The 20,937-nt window shown below is 46.6% G+C and overlaps 1 long non-coding RNA gene across 2 annotated transcripts; it reads left to right on the forward strand.

Moving 5' to 3' along the window:
- Positions 1 to 1,275: 1,275 nt before the first annotated feature.
- Positions 1,276 to 13,082, forward strand: LOC131086465 (uncharacterized). Of its 2 annotated transcripts, none has more exons than XR_009114755.1 (5): positions 1,276 to 1,570; positions 2,516 to 2,607; positions 4,630 to 4,767; positions 9,063 to 9,157; positions 12,896 to 13,082. It is a non-coding gene; the product is annotated as an uncharacterized LOC131086465 (long non-coding RNA). The 2 variants fall into 2 exon arrangements; XR_009114756.1 differs by having other exon boundaries at positions 4,634 to 4,767.
- The last annotated feature ends 7,855 nt before the right edge of the window (positions 13,083 to 20,937 follow it).

A 20,937-nucleotide genomic window follows, 5' to 3' on the forward strand; every position in this document is an offset into this window, starting at 1 on the left:
ATCTGAGGACCCAATAGTCACATTCATTATTAGAGGCAGTAAATCACCTCTGGTGAGTTCAGTTTTACTTCCAATATAAATGTAGATTTATGAGCTTTCCTGTTGCATGATTTATTTGCATGATTTTTTTCTTTCCCAGGAAGACTATTTCCCTCTTCCTAAACATCTAATATACATGAAAAGGGATTTAAGTGCTGAGGAATTATTTTTTAAAAAAAGTAAAAAAAAACCAAAAAAAACAACAAGTTGCTGCTTCTTCAACTGGACAGCTCAGGTAAGAATTCGAAGCTGATGTTTTGATGGGAATTTTGTGTGGGAGGAAATGGTGGCTTGTGGAATAAGATGAGACATTTGTGTGTGTGCTGCTGCTTTTACTGCTGGGTTATTGACTTCAGAGTGTGTTTCGAGCAGTATTGAATTTGCAGCAGTAAAACACTTCACATTGCCGAACATTTGTGTTTAATAAATTGCTTTTTATGGAAGCAGGAGCCTGTATTTACCAATTGCTTTCTGGAACCTGTGGGATATTTCATCATTCTGCAGAGAACTACCTGAAAACTTTCAGTGTCTGAGTGAGACCAGCCAGTCTCATTTGTTCTGAGGCTGAGGAAAGACGTGCAAGGGAAAATCTGTGCCACAGGAGCCTCTTAGGAAATATTAGAGGAGAGAAATACATTTATGGGGATGGAAGGAGGGAGAGAACAGCGTTAACATCCAGCTGCTAATGGACTGTGTGGCATCCACCACTTCCCGGAGTTCTTAATGGCCTCTGTGACTGAGAAAAGCAACATTCACCGAGGTTTAATAAATTTTTTAGCTTTCTAAGCGAGGCTGGCAGCTCCAAAGAGCGACATTTTCACCAGCCCATTAATGCCTCCTGAATTTTCTGCCTTGCCACCTTCTGCCTGCCAGTTCGTGCCTCTTTATCTGCACTAATTAAGCAGCATTTCCATCCAGAGTCTTTGATTTGCACCCGAGGATCTCTCCACTCCCATTTTAGTGCCATTTTGTTCCCCTGAATGCCTCTGATGTCACCAGCGAGGCCGCCTATTCCAGGACATGAATTTTTCACCAAGTCCTACACCTTCATTTTTGGGAGGGGGGAGAGGGAAAAAGGGGGCATGAATACAGAATGACTCCTCTATTTTCACTTCAAAGGCTATTTGGGCCGCTTCAAAGGGTTCCTTTGCCACAGAGAAATCGTGTTTTTTGAAAACACTTAAAAAAAAATGAAAGGCAGCAAGCGACTTTGTGCTGAGTGAATTCCTCCTTGGACAACTCAAGCGGTGCTGGGCAGTGGTGATTTCGGTGTGCTCAGAGGACTTAATCATCCTGTGGGCTTTGATTGGTGCCTCCAGGCTCCCCATCTCTGTGACTACATTTAAATTAGAAATAAGGCAAAACGTTTTGCTGCGCCGCCGCGTCGCTTGGATCCCTGCTTAGCATTCTCCCGCTGTCCCTGGGATTGCAGCGGGAAACCTCGATTTGTCTGTTTGCCCTTGTGGGATGTCTGCTTAAACATCCTCCAGTGCGATCTAAGAGGCCTGATTTGCCCGTGATTCCAGCCCTGGTAATTCTGTTTAATGTTGTTTAATTCTTGCAGGAGGGTTACGGGTGAAGTACTGTGATGGTGCTCACAGGGGTCCCAGGGTGAGGGGAGAGATGAGGATCTGACTCCATGTTTCACAAGGCTGATTTATTATTTTATGATATATATTACATTAAAACTATACTAAAAGAATAGAAGAAAGGATTCCATCAGAAGTCTGGCTAAGAATTGAATAGCAAAGAATGATCACAAAGGTTTGTGGCTCGGTTCTGTGTCTGAGCCAGCTGACTGTGATTGGCCATTAATCAGAAACAACCCCATGAGACCAATCCCAGATGCACCTGTTGCATCCCACAGCAGCAGATAACCATTGTTTGCATTTGGTTCCTCCCAGCTTCTCAGGAGGAAAAACCCTAAGGAAAGGATTTTCCATAAAAGATGTCTGTGACAAAGTGCGGCACTCATGTGCTTTGGTGACACTGGGGTTGTGAGAGGAGGGAAAAGGCTCCACATGGCACTGCCTGGAATGGCTGCTTGATCTTGCTGGGATTTAACGAGCCTGGAGTGAGCAGGGAGGGAGCTGTTAACAAGAATCCCACTTTTCTCCTCCCGGCCGTCTCCAGAGCTGGCGGCTGACGGGAACTCCCAGGAGCAATGAGCGGCTCTGGGGGCTGTGGGTGCACAGAGCTGCTCTGGGCTCCCTGAGGAGAAACCCAGGGGAAATCTGCCTGTGATTGACAGCAAAGAGATGGAGGTTTCAGCTGGGAAAAGTTCTGGGGTTTTCAAGTTTTTGTTTTCTTACTTTTTCCTCCCTCAGGAGTTGTGCTGCCATGCTTTGCCTCTCACTCCGAGAAGCTGAGTTGTTGAACACAAACTGAACTGTGTTCCTCACTAGCAATCCACATTGCAAAAATGGCTTTAAATTTTTTATTTCCTTTCTGTGTGTGTGTGTGTTTCCAAATATAGGCAATTCTGGATTATTTCAGGAGAGATGATGGTGCCTGGAAGTGAAATTTGGATCTCCTGGCTTCCAGAACAGGGTGGTTTTCTTGAGAAGGGTAAGTCCCTGAAATGCTGAAATATGGCAAAATTGAAAAAAAAAAGGTAAATTTAGATGGGATATTGGGCAGGAATGGTTCCCTGCAGGGTGGGCAGGTCCTGGATCCCTGGCAGTGCCCAAGGCCAGGCTGGACATTGGGACACCCTGGGACAGTGGGAGGTGTCCCTGCCATGGCTGGGTGGCACTGGGGGGGATTTGGGGTCCCTCCAACCCAAACCATTCCATGAGTCTCTGCTTCTGCACTTCAGCAGATCAGAGTGGAAATTGCAAATATATTTATTTTTAGATGCCCCTCTCTGGTTGATTTCCAGCTGAGTGTTCTCCTTTCTAGGAGGAGAATCCTGAGCTCTGGGGATGCTGAGCCTTTCTGGGAGGAGGATCCTGAGCTCTGAGGATGCTGAGCCTTTCTGGGAGGAGGATCCTGAGCTCTGGGCAGGCTCTGGGGGTGATGAGGGACGCCTGGCTCTGCTTTCCCAGCCCTTTTCCCAGAGAACCAGCAGCAGCTTGGCTGTAATTGCTCGCTGCTCTCCATCAGCGCCTCTCCCTCCTGGCAGCTCTTTAATAGTTTACATCTCTCGGGGTTGGAAATTACTGGTTTAATTAAAACAATTTGTTTCAAATGGGGCTCCCAAATCCCCGCGTGATGTTTTAGGAGCCTTGGGCGAAGAGCTGGAAATGGAGAGGAGCAATTGTTGGGAGGGTTTAGAGGGAGGCTGGAAGGAGGAGTTGGGATTTTTTGCACAATTTTTGAGGCCTGGACTGGCAGTGGGGGCGACAAAATTGTGTAGGACTGAGATTTTGTCTCCCAAATTTTGATTTAATTCACCATGGGCAAGCCTTTGCTGGGGTTGGACAGTGCTGTCAGCACAGGGTGGGATTTTGGGATGTCCTGTGCAGGGTCTGGAGCTGGACTGGGTCATCCCTGTGGGCCCCAGCTCAGGATTTTCCACAATTCTGTGAGGTTTAGTTGGACCTTGTTTGTTTTGTGATTGAGAGAAGATATTATTTTCTGGTGAAGGAAAGGAGAGAGCCCAAAAAAGGGACCTTGGACACCTGAATGGCACAAAAATGCACTTTGGAATTGGGATTGGAGGGGCAAGAGCCACGAGTGGTGTGCACAGGGTGGGAGGGGAAGGTGGCAGTGCCAGGCAGGAGAACTGGAATATCCTGAGCTGGAAGGGACCCACAGAGTCCAGCTCCTGTGTGCATCAAGCCTGGATTTACTCTAGGATGCTCTCCCTCTGCACTCATGGAGAACCTCAAGGCTTTGGGGCTCGGCTTTGCTCTTAACTGGCGGGAATTTTATTTAAAATAATATTTCAAAACATTTTCCTTCAACTTTGCTACTTTGGGTCTTTTACCATGTTCTGTGTCACTGGCACAGGGTGCCCAGAGCAGCTGTGGCTGCCCCTGGATCCCTGGCAGCGCCCAAGGGATGTGGGACAGGGACAGGGGCTGGGATTTAGGGATGGATTTCCATGGCCCTTCCCACCCAAACCAGTCTGGGATTCTGGGATCTGCTTCCCTTCGAGCCAGAGGGCACAAACCTCTGCTGTCATCTTTCTAAATAAACACAATGCTGTTACCAGAGGGCACAAACTTCATGAGCCGCAAGCCTTTCCCCTTCTCAACACTGAATTATTTTCCCAACAAAGAATCAGTTTATTCCTTGGATTGCAAGGGAAACACGCGGCGAGGCTCAGAGCTCCTGTTGGTGCTGCCTCTGCCTTTCCAGGTTTTCCCTGCTCTCCCACTCCCTGCAGCCCTGAACGAGTTTCCCTCTCCTTCCACCTGCAGATGGGAGCTCATTATGGGGATTTGTCAGACACCTCCAGCATTTTTAGCAGGAGCACAACAAACGCGCTGCATTTACATCGCTTCCTTGTTAGCTCTTTTTTTTTTTTTTTTTCCTCCCTGACAAGCGAATCTCAAATTCCAGTTGTTTTAAATGCAGCCTGGCTTCAGAACATCTTGTAAATTATGATTTCCTCCATGTACTCGTTCTTCATTTTCCTCCCAGACAGGTTCCGGAGGCAGCCTGGGAAAACACAACCTGGAGAATGAGTTGTTTTGGGTGGAGAATGGCTTTTGCCAGGATTTATGTTGCCTTTATGGAGACACAAGGAATTCTTCTGACAATTTAAGTCCCTGCACTGAAGTAAGTTGTTTTTTGGTTGGGTTTTTTTTTTCCAGTGCTGACGGTAATTTAGACAGAAAGCACAGAGATTTTCAAGTCTGCTTCACTGAACTTGTGTGATGGGTTTTGTGTGGATTTTGTGCCAATAGGGAGAATAATATCCAAGGAAAATTGTGGATACCCATCCCTGGAAGTGCCCAAGGCCAGGCTGGACATTGGGAGCACCTGGGACAGTGGAAGGTGTCCCTCCCATGGCACTGAATGGGATTTAGGTCCCTTCCAGCCCAAACCATTCCTTGTTTTCAGGCTTCTAAGCTTTCAATCCCAGTCCTGAGCAGCTTCATGGAATATTTGTCAAACTACAAACCCATTTTTCCCTGAGGATGTTTTAATTGGCTTTGAGTTCTTGAGTGCTGGTAAAGATTGAGATAAAATCGAACATCAGAGGTGGAAGAGTTGCTGCAAAAAATCAAATCAATAATGACCAGAAAATGAGGAAATTTGGCCTGGAAGCCACAATGACAGATGGAAATTCCTCCAACAATCTTAGATAGTAGGTAATGGATCAGGATCCTTTGGAATGACACAGAGCCTAAGGAACCACATGGATTTTCCCAGTGGACCCATAATAAAATAAATAATTTTTTCATGGTGTTACACAAACGAGAAAACCAAACCAAGCTTTCTATGCGGCAGGAAATGTTTTGTGTTTCTCAGTGCTGGTTTCAGTGCTGGTTGGTATAAAACCTTACTTTGAAGCTCTTGGAATTTAATTTCCATAGAAAAAAAGCTGCTTTCTTCAGAGCAACAATCCAGCAACAAACAAGCAGCAATCCTGTAAAATTAATGGGCTTAATTAAAATGTACATGGATTGGGGAAGGATCCACAAGCATAACAGAGATTTACTCTCTCATACCAGACTGAATAAATTTCCATGTATTTCCTGGGAGATTTTTAAGGCATTTTATGACCTTGTTTATAAAAGGAAACTTGGGATTTCGAACTTGATTAGTTTTAAGAAAATACTGGAAAGACCATCTCCAAGTGTTTGGTAAAGCATTTCTTATTATCTTTAGGAGATTATAATATTTCTAAATAAATAGATACAGCAGAACTCACAGATTTTGCATTTCTGAGTCAAAACAGAGATAATTTTTTCAGTAATTTTTAATAATAATTTGCAATTTACGGCTAATTGTTGTGACTGGATTTGGCTGAGAGCTCTCACTTGTGTCTGGTTGAAAAGCCATTCCCTGTTCCCAGTTCCTTCCTGCTGGTTTTTGCAGCCTGCAGAATGTCCTGGATCTGTGTGGGTGCCAATCCCTGTTATTGGAATAATTACCAGCTTGTGCCTGGGAATCTGGTGCTGCCAGGGACTGGAATCTGTGCACGGCTCCCTTCTGCACCAACCCACCAAAACCTGGGGAGAGGAACCCCAGGGGGAACTTCTGCTCCTCCAGGAAAGTCCAGCAGGAGCTGGGGAGGAACAGGGACAGGAGCAGAGGGAACGGCCCCAGGCTGGGCCAGGGCAGCTCAGGGTGGGCACAGCAGGAATTTCCCCATGGAAAGGGGGCTCAGGCACTACCCAGGGAGGGTTGGAGTGCCCATCCCTGCAGGTGGCACCTGGAGCTGGCACTCAGGGCTGGGGACACGGTGGGATGGCACCAGTTGGTTGGACTCCATGGGCTGCCAGGTTTCTCAGTGATCCTGTGGTGCTGCTCCAGCTGTAGAGCAGCAATTTCAGCTCTGATGTGTTTGGTTTCCCATCCAAGACCTGGGAAATGGAGCTGTTGGCTTCCTGGAACCAATCGGAAACCAGGGGATAACTCCTGTGGGAATAATAATTCCTTTGGGAATAACTCCATTGTCGGGAATAATTCCATCAGTGATGATTCCTGTGGGAATAATTCCATTGGGAATAATTCTTGTGGGAATAATAATTCCATCAGCAATAATTCCTGTGGGAATAATAATTCCTGTGGCAATAATCCCTGTGGGATTAATTTCATTGGTAATAATTCCATCAGGAATAATTCCTGTGGGAATAGTTCCATTGGCAATAATTCCATCGGCAATAATTCCTGTGGGAATAATTCCTGTGGGAATAATTCCATTGGGAATAATTCTCGTGGGAATAATAATTCCATCAGCGATAATTCCTGTGGGAATAATAATTCTTGTGGGAATAATTCCATTGGCAACAATTCTATCGGCAATAATTCCTGTGGGAATAATTCCTGTGGCAACAATTCCATTGGCAATACTTCCATTGGGAATAATTCCTGTGGGAATAATTAAATTGGCAACAATTCCATTGGCAATAATTCCTGTAGGAATAATTCCATCCCCTGGTGTGAGGCAGGGCTGGTGGAGGACACCTGGCCCTGGCTTTTCTCAGCTGATGGAGCCCATGGGAACAGGAGCAGGGAGAGGGCCCCCACTCTCCTCCCACACAGGCCCAGGGTGGTGACAAGAACCCTTTTATTGAGGGATCAGGGTGCTCAATCCTGACCATCCCTGTGTTGGCTGGAAATCCCCTGCCCAGGCTGCTGGGGAAGCTGCAGCTCCTCAGCCCATGTTTCAATTCAACAAGAAAACCAACAAAAAGCCCCATTCTGGGTAATTTCAAACTATTTACTTTTCCAATTTGGCTACTGAACTGGAAAATCAATTGTTTCTACAGCTCTGCTGGAGATCCTGGGCTGAGCTCTCCATTTGTCTGCCAGGCTTGGAGTGAAAACATTTCTGAGGCTGAGGAGTAAATCAGCTGCTGTTGTATTTTCCATGCTGCATCCCCAGGCTTTGGACCAAATTGCCTTGTTTAGCTGGCCCTTGCTGGGATCAAATAGCCCCAGAAAATGAGATTTGAATTCTGGGAACTGGAGTCCCTTCCAACCCAGCCATGCCATGAATTTTACAGCGTGCAGCTCATGCTGAAATCCTTCACTGGAGCCATCAGCCGTAGGGGCCATCAGCATAAAACAGACCTTTTCCATGAGATGCTTCATAATAATTGTTTAAATAACAAGGAGCTCCTCTGATGGGCATTTCTGAGCCCAGTTTCTCCAGGGGCAGTTCAAGGAGAGGACCTTCCTGCCAAGGTACAGACAGCAATCCGTGTGGGGTGAAATATCAGCCTGGGAGAGGAGAAATAGCAGGAACTCTGACTGCTGAGGGGCTCTCAGAAACCCTCAGGGAAGGGGAGATTGCCATCCCTGGGATTTTTTGGGATTATTTTATTTTTGGGGGTTTTTTTTGTTTGTTTTGTTTTGATTTTTTGGTTTTTTGGTTTGTTTTCTGGTGTTCCTGTGTATTTGAAGCGTGGAAGTGGCAGGTTCTGAGCACTTCAGAGCTTGCATTTACAGCCTGATGGTATCCAAGGGCAGCCCTGGAACAACCTGGCTCGTTCCCAAGGATAATTGCAAATGGAGTTTTCTCTGCTCAGGAGAAACCAGAGGTCAGTGGTGAAATGAAGAAAATGAAGTTTGGGTGTTTATGGCTGGAATTGGTCTGGATGGGGCTCCTGGTGAGCTCTCCCAGCCTGGCTGCAGAGCAGAGCACTCTGGACTCTCTGCACCAGGTTTTTGTAGTGCTGGGATGGGTGCAGAAACATTGCATTGGGAATGGCAATTATGGATTGGGAATGGCAATGTGGATTGGGAATGGCAATGTGGATTGGGAATGGCAAATATGGATTGGGAATGGCAATTATGGATTGGGAATGACAGTTGTGGGTTGGGAATGGCAATTATGGATTGGGAATGGCAATGTGGATTGGGAATGGCAATTATGGATTGGGAATGGCAGTTGTGGGTTGGGAATGGCAATTATGGGTTGGGAATGGCAATTTTGGATTGGGAATGGCAATATGGATTGGGAATGGCAATTATGGATTGGGAATGGCAATGTGGATTGGAAATGGCAGTTGTGGGTTGGGAATGGAAATATGGATTGGGAATGGCAATGTGGATTGGGAATGGCAGTTGTGGGTTGGGAATGGCAGTTGTGGGTTGGGAATGGCAATTATGGATTGGGAATGGCAATTATGGATTGGGAATGGAAATATGGATTGGGAATGGCAATTATGGATTGGGAATGGCAATGTGGATTGGAAATGGCAGTTGTGGGTTGGGAATGGAAATATGGATTGGGAATGGCAGTTGTGGGTTGGGAATTGCAGTTGTGGGTTGGGAATGGCAGTTGTGGGTTGGGAATGGCAGTTGTGGGTTGGAAATAACTATCATAGATTGGGAATGACGATTGTGGATTAGGAATGACAGTTGTGCATTGGGAGTGGCAATTGTCTCTGTCTCAGAGCAGGAGCCCTACAGGGGTGCTGTGCATTGTACAGTGGAATTCCTGGGAGGAGCAGAACACCCAGCAGCTCCAGAAGAGAAACAATCTGAGCCGGTGCTTTAACCCCTCTTCTCCCATTTCCCTTCTCCAAATCCCCCCCAGATCCTCCCAGACTGACCCTGACCTCCCAGTGCTCAGGGCATGGGGTGATGCCCTTTAACACCCACCCCTTCACAGAGGCTGCTGCTGGAAACCTCCCCAAAACCACAGCCTCATCCTGTGCCTCATTCTCTGTGAGCAGAATAACCCTGGTGATGTCCTATAACAGAATAACAGAATAACCCTGGTGATGTCCTTTAACAGGATAACAGAATAACCCTGGTGATGTCCTATAACAGAATAACAGAATAACCCTGGTGATGTCCTTTAACAGGATAACAATAACCCTGGTGATGTCCTATAACAGAATAACCCTGGTGATGTCCTACAACAGAATAACCCTGGTGATGTCCTATAACAGGATAACAATAACCCTGGTGATGTCCTTTAACAGGATAACCCTGGTGATGTCCTATAACAGAATAACAGGATAAACCTGGTGATGTCCTATAACAGGATAACAATAACCCTAGTGATGTCCTTTAACAGAATAACCCTGGTGATGTCCTATAACAGGATAACAATAACCCTGGTGATGTCCTATAACAGAATAACCCTGGTGATGTCCTATAACAGAATAACAATAACCCTGGTGATGTCCTATAACAGGATAACCCTGGTGATGTCCTACAACAGAATAACAATAACCCTGGTGATGTCCTTTAACAGGATAACCCTGGTGATGTCCTATAACAGGATAACAGGATAAACCTGGTGATGTCCTTTAACAGAATAACAATAACCCTAGTGATGTCCTTTAACAGAATAACCCTGGTGATGTCCTATAACAGAATAACATAATAACCCTGGTGATGTCCTATAACAGAATAACAATAACCCTGGTGATGTCCTTTAACAGGATAACCCTGGTGATGTCCTATAACACAATAACAGGATAACCCTGGTGATGTCCTATAACAGAAAGAATAACAGGATAACCCTGGTGATGTCCTATCACAGAATAATCAATTTCCCACTGCACTCCTCCCTGCAGCCCCTCAGGAGCAGCTCCAGCCCAGCCCTGGCTCCACATGGGGCTCTGTGCCCAGGATCCCCAAGAAAACAAATGAAAGGAAACCAAAATTGCTGGGAAAACCATGGATCCAACACTTCTGGCTCTGCCACTGTACAGACACCAACATTTGTCTCTCTTTCATCACCATTTTCATTATTGATGGGGGCTAATGCCAGCTGGGATGATCAATTAACACACATTAATCAAAATTACCACAATTCACCATTTCTCAGGTGTTTGCAACAAGGACGCTCCTTCCATCTTCCCTTCACTCACCCTTTGTGTGAGGGGAACAAACAGCAGCTCAGGACGAGCTGTGTGCATCAGTCCCTGGGGCTGAGGATCAGCTGTGCAATCCCCATGGAAAACCCCTCTCTGACAAGTCCCTCATTCCCCAAACCTCCTTTTATCCCTCATTCCCCCACTCCTCCTTTTCATCCCTCATTCCCCCACTCCTCCTTTTCATCCCTCATTCCCCACATCTCCTTTTATCCCTCATTCCTCCACTCCTCCTTTTCATCCCTCATTCCCCAAACCTCCTTTTCATCCCTCATTCCCCCCAAACCTCCTTTTCATCCCTCATTCCCCAAACCTCCTTTTTATCCCTCATTCCCCACTCCTCCTTTTCATCCCTCATTCCCCCTCACCTCCCTTTCATCCCTCATTCCCCCACTCCTCCTTTTCATCCCTCATTCCTCCACTCCTCCTTTTCATCCCTCATTCCCCCTCACCTCCCTTTCATCCCTCATTCCCCACACCTCCTTTTCATCCCTCATTCCTCCCCTCCTCCTTTTCATCCCTCATTCCTCCACTCCTCCTTTTCATCCCTCATTCCCCCTCACCTCCCTTTCATCCCAGGCTGCCATGACAGCCCCTGCTTTATCTGCCACCAGGGGCTGTTTTTCATGGCCAAATTGATGCACTCCTTTGTTTTTCCCCTTTTCTTCTTTTTGTCTTCCCCTTTTCCATAATTCATCCTTTAAAGATAACACCAGTGGCAGTGAAGAAGTGCAGCTGAACTCTGACAAACTCCCCAAAAGCTCCTCAGCCACTGGCAGCAGTCTGCAATAAATCAGGTGTTCCACCCAGCCTGAGCAGACAGGCTGGCAAGCAGGCAGAAATAACTGCAAATGAAGTGACTTTGTTTTAAGTGCAGCCAAGTCAGGGCCTGCTGATGCTGCAGAAATATTGTTCTCTGCATTTCCTTCCTCTCCACGAGTTTCCTCCTCATCACACTCCTGTCTCGGTTGGGGTTATCTCAGAAAATGTAAATATCTGCCTCATTTGCTCTGGCTGCAGCTCTGCTGGGAGCTCACCTGGTGAATTTTAGGGGAACATTGGGTTATTCTGCTCAGAGAGAGTGAGGGAAAGGATGAGGATGTGGTTTGGGGAGAGGCTTTCAGCAGCAGCCTCTGTGAAGGGGTGGGTGTTAAAGGACATCACCGGGGTTATTCTGTTATTCTGGTAAAGGACTTCACCAGGGTTATTCTGTTAAAGGACATCACCAGGGTTATTCTGATATAGGACAGCACCAGGGTTATTCTGTTATTCAGTTAAAGGACATAACCAGGGTTATTCTGTTATTGGACATCACCAGGGTTATTCTGTTATTCAGTTAAAGGATATCACCAGGGTTATTCTGGTGAAGGACATCACCAAGGTTATTCTGATATAGGACAGCACCAGGGTTATTTAGTTAAAGGACATCACCAGGGTTATCCTGTTAAAGGACATCACCAAGGTTATTCTGATATAGGATAGCACCAGGGTTATTCAGTTAAAGGACATAACCAGGGTTATTCTGTTATTCTGTTAAAGGACATCACCAGGGTTATTCTGTTATTCTGTTAAAGGACGTCACCACATTGCCAAGCCTTCCCCAGGAGGGACTCCAACCTTCTTTCCCAGGCTCCTGGGATTCCTGGGGTCACTTTCACCATTTCTGTCTGGATTGTGCTTGAGGCTGAGCCTGGAGTCTGATTTTCCAAGTGAAAATCTGGGATGTGGGCCCAGTGCCTGGGAATGGGGAGAGAGAGCACAAGGGGAGCAACGTTTGTGCAGGGAGAGAAATGGGACAGGCAAAGATTCTCTTTGGAATTTGGGTGGCAAAACGTGCATTTATCCTTTTCCTCCCTGCTGGAGCTCCCCACAGAGCCCCCTGTGATGGAAAAGGAGCAAACAGCATTTTACTTCAGCTGGAAAATGCACTCCCAGCACAGGGCATGGAGGCTGGGAAGCTGCAGTGGGGTTTGGAGGGGTCTCTGCCCCAGCCAGCCCAGCCTCGTGCCAGCAGATCCCTGCCCTGCTGGAGCATCCCCCATCCCACCAGAACTGGCCTAATTGCCAGCAAAGCCAACACAAATTTGCACATGGCAGGCTGGAATGATGCTTCCCACAGCTAAACAATATTAAAAAAAAGAAAAAAAAAAGCCCAGCAAAGAGAGAAGTGATTCTGCCTGAAGGCACCTCGGAACAATAGACTTGGTAAATGACTTCAGACCTCAAGCTGTCCCATCTTCCCAGCCCACGGGGAATTGCTTCCCTTAAAAGCAATTAAAAGCTCCACACCAGCTGTGGCTGGGCTCTGATTTGTATTCTGCAAAGTTTTCTCGGGTTTAGTTTTTTAAGGCTGCCTTCATTCCCATTTTCCCCCGTTCCCCTGCTCTCCAGGTGCTCAGCAGTGGTTGGGATTGCAGGTGGCAGCCGTGGCAGTGATGGATTCTCACCTCATTCCTGCACCAGGGCCTCTCAGTCACTCAGGGCATGAATGTTGGTGCAGTTCCCAAGCTGAGGCCCAAAATCGATCCCTGGAGTGGGAACTTCTGCGCAGCCTTGGAAATGGGACACAGGGAGGAAACTGTGGCCAAGGAGAGATCTTGTGTCCAGGGAAAGCTGTGTGTGACCGTGTTCACAGGGTCCCAGGATGAGGGAAGAGAGGATCTGACTCCATGTTTCACAAGGCTGATTTATTATTTTATGATATATATTACATTAAAACTATACTAAAAGAATTGAAGAAAGGATTTCATCAGAAGGCTGGCTAAGAATAGAAAAAGAAAGAATGATAACAAAGGTTTGTGACTCTCAGACAGTCCGAGCCAGCTGACTGTGATTGGCCATTAATTAGAAACAACCCCATGAGACCAATCCCAGATGCACCTGTTGCATCCCACAGCAGCAGATAACCATTGTTTGCATTGTGTTCCTGAGGCCTCCCAGCTCCTCAGGAGGAAAATCCTAAGGAAAGGATTTTCCATACACAGTGTCTGTGATGGTCTGTGTCCCCAGGCTGGCACAGGTGCCCAGAGCAGCTGTGGCTGCCCCTGGATCCCTGGCAGTGCCCAAGGCCAGGCTGGACATTGGGGCACCCTGGGACAGTGGGAGGTGTCCCTGCCATGGCTGGGTGGCACTGGGGGGATTTGGGGTCCCTCCAACCCAAACTCCACCACATCCATCCCTGTCCCTGTCCCCAGGTGCCACAGCCACCCATTCCTTGGACACCTCTGGGGTGTGAGCTCCCTGTGCCCGAACCCTTTCCATGCAGAAATGAGGAAATTTCCCATTACCCAACCTCACCCCCCTGGTGCAGCTCAAGGCCTTTCACCATTATCACATTTTGACACAGATCTGCGAGGAAAATCCTCTCCTGGCTCCCAGAGCTGTGGTCAAGTGGCTTCATTAAAACCTGCACCATCATCCAGGCAGGAAATTTCCCTTTCAAGAGGGAGCTCCAGTGTTTGCAGAGCATCAAATAAACCTCGAGGACACTCCTAATTTTTCTGCTGGGGATATATTTTAGCTAATTAAATCCCTGAAAAGGAACATCTTAAGCCTTGTCAAATTAAAGAAGGCACAAGCAGAGCTTTTCCCTTCTCAGCAAGATAGAGGGGAAATAAACCTCTGTAATTTTATTGTTTCTCTCTTTTTCAGGTTGAAGGTGTTGGAAGCTGCCAGAGCCACTGATTCCAATTTGTGTTTCTCCATCTGCATGGAAAATCCATCTGCTTGCAGAAATTGTATTTACACAGCCCATAATCCTGAGCAGCCTCAGATATTGGGGATTGAGGCTCTAACGACATTGGAAACCATTTTTATTAAGAGGCAGAAATTGAATTAGGTAATTATATTTATTGATGGGAAATTAAATTTAACAACTGCGAATTGCCTTAAGTCAGTGTAGCCAGATTTTCATTAGTCCAAATGCGAGGAGTTGCTGCTTTAGTGCATTCTGCTCAGCTCGGGAGGGGCAGCCTGGGGTTGGGGCTGGAAAAGGGGATTTGGGATCACAGCAGCTCCCACCCCCTGCCTGGCTGTTCCTTCATGGGTGAAACAAATCTGGTTTGTGCTTTAACAGCCTTTCAGAGACTGTGAAGGGCCCAGCATCCCCAGCCAGGACACTCTGCAGGGGAGAAAATGGCCACAACTTCCTACAAAACTGAGGTGAAAAAGGGAATTTTCCTGCTGTGGTGGAGCCAAGGTCCTCCCTGCACATCAAGGTGAAAAAGAGAATTTTCCTGCTGTGGTGGAGCCAAGGTCCTCCCTGCACATCTGAGCTGTCTCCCTCTAGTTCCTGATCAAAATTCAAAGTTGGAGTGAATTTTGTGGGCCTGAGATGCCATGTTTTATGTTTGTGCTCCCAAACGCCAGCTCTGAGGATGACTTTTCCTATTCCTGATAAAAGTGAATTTTGCATCACTGTCCAACAGCTCCATCACTGTCCTGGATGTGATGTGCTGTGACCTGTGACCTGCAAACTCGTAATTCCATAACAAAATCCACCCCAGCAGCCACCAGTGGGGCAGGGAGATGCTTGGAATACAAAACCCACAGGGAGGAAACACTGAAGACAACCTGGAAACCAGGGAATGCCAGATTTGCACCAAAATCCATTCAATCAACACCCAGGAAGAAGGAATTTTGTGTCCTCTGTAAAAATCCTCAGTTTTCCATGCCTGTAAGTTTCCCTGCATATCAGAATTTTATCTTCTCAAGATAAACAATTTTTCCTTCTCTAACTCCCATTAATTCTCAGTATTACTTTTAACTTCACCTGTCCTTTCCCTCTTCATGCTCCCAGCTCGTTCCCACAGGGCACACCTCCCATTCACTTGTCACCAACATTCCTGTTAAATCCATCCTAACCTCCCTGGCACTTCACTGCTTTTCTCCTTCTTGCACTTTTTATTCCTTTTATTCCTGCCCAGATCCAGTGGCTGAGGCCCAGGGAACTCATTCACAAGCTGCTCACTTCTCCCCCTGTAATTACTTCTCACTGCTGTTGTCTTTATTGAGCTGCCTGTCTTTGGGGTTATTTCAGATTTATCTATTTTAATATTTCAGGCCCTGTTTTTATAGCCTTGGATTGTTCAGTGATCTTTGATTGCATAATTGAAATGTATTTTCCTGCTCCTTTAAACTCCTGAATTGCAGGCAAACTCACTTGGCTTTTCTGTTAGTCTCTTCAAGCTTTTTGATTGATTCCAGCAAGGATCTATCTTTTCTTTTTCCTGATAGTTTCCTTTTATTATCTCAATAAAACCTCCCGTGTCAGCTCAATTGAGCAAACTCTTTTTGCACCTTGCAAACTCAGCCAGGGTTATGATAAAGCGCATTTGGTGTAAGGAATATCATTAACTTCTTCCCTGGACAACAGCATCCCAACCCCTGCCTCCAGGCTCTGCCCTGCTTCTGGCCTGTGTACAGCTGCCTGCCAGGGCTTTGCTTTTAGCTTTTGCAGCTCATTTGTACTCGGGATAGTTTTCTGGGGGATATCTTTCACCTTTTTTTTTTTTTCTTTCTCTTCCTTTCCTTTTCCCTTCCCCTTTCCCCTTTCCCCTTTCCCTTCCTTTTCTCCTTTGCTTTCTCCTTCCCTTTCCTTCCCTTTCCTTTCCCTTTCCTTTCCCCTTTCCTTTCCCCTTTCCTTTCCCCTTTCCTTTCCCCTTTCCTTTCCCTTTCCTTTCCCTACTTTCCCCTTTCCTTTCCCCTTCCTTTCCCTTTCCCCTTTCCTTTCTCCCTTTCCTTTCCCCTTTCCTTTCCCTTTCCTTTCCCCTCTTTCCCATTCCTTCCCCTTTTCCTTCTTTCCCATTCCTTTCCCCTTCCTTCCCTTCCTTTCCCCTTTCCTCCTTTCCTTCCCCTTTCCTTTCCCCTTTCCTTTCCCTTTCTTCCCTTTCCTTTCCCCTTTCCTTTCCCCTTTCCTTTCCCCTTTCCTTTCCCTTTCCTTTCCCCTTTCCTTTCCCCTTTCCCTTTCCCCTTTCCTTTCCCCTTTCCTTTCCCTTTCCTTTCCCTTTCCTTTCCCCTTCCTTTCCCTTCCTTTCCCCTTTCCTTTCCCCTTTCTTTCCCCTTTCCCTTTCCCCCTTTCCTTCCTTCCTTTCCTTTCCCCTTTCCTTTCCCCTTTCCTTTCCCCCTTTCCTTTCCCCTTTCCTTTCCCCTTTCCTTTCCCTTTCCTTTCCCCTTTCCTTTCCCCTTTCCTTCCCCTTTCCTTCTTCCCTTTCCTTTCCCCTTTCCTTTCCCCTTTCCTTTCCCCTTTCCTTTCCCCTTTCCCTTTCCCCTTTCCTTTCCCCTTTCCTTTCCCTTTCCTTTCCTTTCCTTCCCTTCCCCTTTCCTTTCCCCTTTCCTTTCCCCTTTCCTTTCCCCTTTCCTTTCCCCTTTCCTTTCCCCTTTCCTTTCCCCTTTCTTTCCCCTTTCCTTTCCCCCTTTCCTTTCCCCTTTCCTTTCCCCTTTCCTTTCCCCTTTCCTTTCCCCTTTCCTTTCCCCTTTCCTTTCCCCTTTCCTTTCCCCTTTCCTTTCCCCTTTCCTTCCCTTTTCCTTTCCTTTCCTTTCCTTTCCTTTCCTTTCCTTTCCTTTTCCTTTCCTTTCCTTTCCTTTCCTTTCCTTTCCTTTCCTTTCCTTTCCTTTCCTTTCCTTTCCTTTCCTTTCCTTTCCTTTCCTTTCCTTTCCTTTCCCTTCCCTTCCCTTCCCTTCCCTTCCCTTCCCTTTTCCCCCTTCCTTTTCCCTTCCCCAAGTAATGGCCCAAACCCAGTTAAAAACCTGCAGTGTTTGGAGTCACGACCAGGGTAACCTCCAGCAGAAATAAAAGTCAGGTGGCCAAGCTAATTTTTTTAACCAAAGGCTTAAAAAAGGAACCAAAAATGGAAATTAAATTTTAATTAGTTATTCATTCCCGTGGTTTAATTATGCAGTGTTCCTCCAGCAATGAGTGTTTGACTCTGGAGTGATTGTTAATTTATGAATGTATTCTGTATTGATTTGGGAACAGAGCTGTGTGAGCACCATCACCTTTCTCTCAGCATTTCTCCTCAGCAGGTTCAGGGTGTTTGAATTTCTTGTCTGAATTCCTGGTTCAGGCATTTATTAGAGCAAAGGCCGAGTGTAATTACATTAAAATATGAAATAAAGCCAATAATTGCAATGGAGTTCGATAATGCAGCAGATGAAACGGGGCCATTGGGGTGCCTGGGAGGGGTCAGGCTTCCCAAAATGTTTGTTCTTTTTTTTTTTTTCTGGAGTAAATTGATATCAGAGCCTGGATCAGAAGTGAGGGATTTGGGTAGAGAAAGCTGGGGTTTAACTGGTGGAAGAACAAAGGGTTTGGAAATTATTTGGGGGTTTTGGGGGTGTTTAAAAATTATTATTATTATTGTTATTGTTATTATCTCAGCATGCCCCACAGGCTCCCTTCGTCACAGACATGGAAATATTCTCCAAGACCCTGGAAAATTCCTGGTTCTTGGATTTTCCTGCTCTGAATTGCTCCAATGTCCAGGCTCTGCTTAATCCAGCTCAAAGTGGCTTCTCTCCGCAATTTTTACAAAAAAAAATGAGAGAAAATTCGCATAATTCCAGGGTGTGAATGTGATGAAGGCACATAAGAGGAGAGGAGAATTCCTGGTGTTGGAGAAGCAGTAATGGGATAATTGTGGGGTGGTTTGTGGAGAAGGTGACAATGTGAAGAGGCAGTGTTTTGGTTTCAGCATCAGCTCATTCCAAGATTCCCTGACAGATGGACAAGGCTTTGCCCCAATATCTGCAGGAAATGAAATCCAGCACAGAAAGCAGGTCCCTCAGAGGGAAACAGAACAACCCACCCTGATTTATTCTGTTTCCCAAGAAGACAGAATGCCCTGGCTGGGTGGGGTTGCACGCTGAGATCCAGGCGTGATCCTGATGAACCATCTGGAGAGCCCTGTCCCACCTGAGCAGCTGTCCCTGTCCCTGTGCTGTCTGCAGGACATTCAAGCTGCATTTTGGGGCCATTTTCATTTCCCAAATCCTTGTTGCTGTTTGTTTCCTTGGATTTAAGAGGATGTCTGGAAAGCAGCTCGGGCTGATTGCAGCGCAGCAATAAACAGGATAAGTAATTAACTCCAGGCAATTTCCTCCACCATTTATTTGCTGCAGCCATCCCTCCTCTCCAAAGGGGGGAAAAAGAAAAGCCTTGTTTTCCAGGCATTTGAGCACTTTTGCAGAGGGAATTTTCTCTCCTGTCTTTTCCCAGCCCCTGTGCCTCAGGAAGCAGGTGGAGAATTGCCAGCCCACACCAGCTTTGTGGTGCCCTCACCCACCTTTATTTAATCCCCTGGATCCTCGTGATTTCCATAGGAACTTGAGATTTATGGAGACCAGCAGCCAAGTCAGAGCTGGAAGCAGAGAGGGGTTTGTGGGCAGATGGCAAAACTTGCTTCATTTTCAGGGTGGGAATAATCCAGGGAAGAGTGTAAAAAATTGCAGTCATTTCAGCTCCTCGCTGTCATTGCCTCCCCTCATCCCAGGCTGGGTTTTATGGCACCAACCAAAGCACAGGACCTGGCTGGGAGTCCTGTGCTGTCTCAGACATCTTTTATTTTATGGGAAAATCCTTTCCTCAGGATTTTCCTCCTGAGAAACTGGGAGGCCTCAGGAACACAATGCAACAATGGTTATCTGCTGCTGTGGGATGCAACAGGTGCATCTGGGATTGGTCTCAATGGGGTTGTTCTGATTAATGGCCAATCACAGTCAGCTGGCATCGGACAGAGAGCTGAGCCACAAACCTTTGTTATCATTCTTTGCTATTCCATTCTTAGCCAGCCCTTCTGATGAAATCCTTTCTTCTATTCTTTTAGTATAGTTTTATGTAATAACCCCAAACAACTCAAAATCCCAAAACCAAACTCCAGCCCCCAAAACAAACTCAAAAATGCCCAGAGCAAACCCAACTGGAGAGAATGTTTGAAGAAAACTGAGACTCTAAAGCACGTGTGTGTGCTTCAGGGCAGGACTGGGTTCCACAGGTACCCATAAAATATTCATTTCATTGGGTTCACACAAATCCCGCAGGAAAACCAAACCCTGCGTGTTCCAAAGGGAAGATTCCTGCACTTCTTTACTGTGATCCTGATTTACCCTCAGAAATGAACTCTGGAGCTGCAGATTCCTGCAGGTTCCTGCAGAATTTTCCCTTCTCCACCACCACATTTCAGTGCTGCTTTTCCCACCACCTTCTTTTCCCTTCCCTCTTTTTTCCAGCAGCTTCATTTTGGCACTGCTGTGTTCCCAACGGGAGAAGCTCTGTGGATGGGGAATTCCTGCTCTCTCCCCTGGGAATGCTGGGTCTCCATTCCACAGCAATTCAGGAATTTCTGCCCAGGGAATTGCTGGGTCTCCATCCCACAGGAATTCAGGATTTTTCCCCTGGAATGCTGCAACTCCATCCCACAGGAATTCAGGATTTTTCCCCTGGGAATGCTGGCCCCTCTGTCCATCCCTGGCCCCTTTCTGGCTGCCTGAAGCTGGTGATAACTCCTCCAGCCCCACAATTTACTTTGTTCTGCTTTCCTGGGCAATTACATTCCCAGCAAATCCCATTTTTCCTGCTGACCCCTCCCCGGACTGCTGGGAGAAGCATAGCTACAAATAAAGCTCCACTGAGCAGATAATGAAGCTGCTCTAAAATGCATTTAAAATTCAGATGATGAAAGATCATCTATTAAGCACTAATCCTTTTCATTTTTGCATGCTCTATTGAAAAAAATGAATATTTCTGGCTGTGAAATTCGTGCCCAGCCAGACCTGGAGAGGGCTGGATGGGGCTGGGAGCACCTGGGACAGTGGGAGGTGTCCCTGCCATGGATGGGGTGGCACTGGTGGGATTTAAGGTCCTTTCCAACCAAACCACTCTGGATTCTCTGAAATCTGAGTGCTTAATTTTATTTTTTTTTAATTTTCAGTGTTTTTCCAGAGCAGCTGGATGTGTTCACACCTGAAGGATCAGCTAGAGAAACCAGGACATGGAAATAATTCAGGTTTTTAACAGCGTGGAGCAACCTGAGGCAGTGGAAGGTGCTGCTGCCCATGGAAGGGCTGGGATGGGATGGGCTTTTCTCTTTTCTGAGATGATGTTTGAGGGTTACCACCCCTCCATTTCGGTGGAATCCAGTTATTAGGTGGAATCCAGGCAGGAACTCGGGAATGGGTTCAGGAGATTTGGGAGAGCCCTGCAGGAACATCCAGCTCCTGGGGCTGGCCTTGGAGTCAGGCAGGGAAGTGGCAAACCCTGATCTGAACCTGGGTTTGGCCTTGGATTCAGGTAAGGAAATGGTAAATCCTTGGTCTCAACCTGGGTTTGGCCTTGGATTCAGATAGGGGAATGGCAAATCCTGATCTGAACCTGGGAAAAATGGTAAATCCTGCTCTGAACCTGGGTCTGGATTCAGACAGGAAAATGGTAAATCCCTGATCTGAA

The sequence above is a fragment of the Melospiza georgiana genome, chromosome 8 (genome assembly GCF_028018845.1).
Source record: "Melospiza georgiana isolate bMelGeo1 chromosome 8, bMelGeo1.pri, whole genome shotgun sequence".
Classification (NCBI taxonomy): Eukaryota; Metazoa; Chordata; class Aves; order Passeriformes; family Passerellidae; genus Melospiza; species Melospiza georgiana.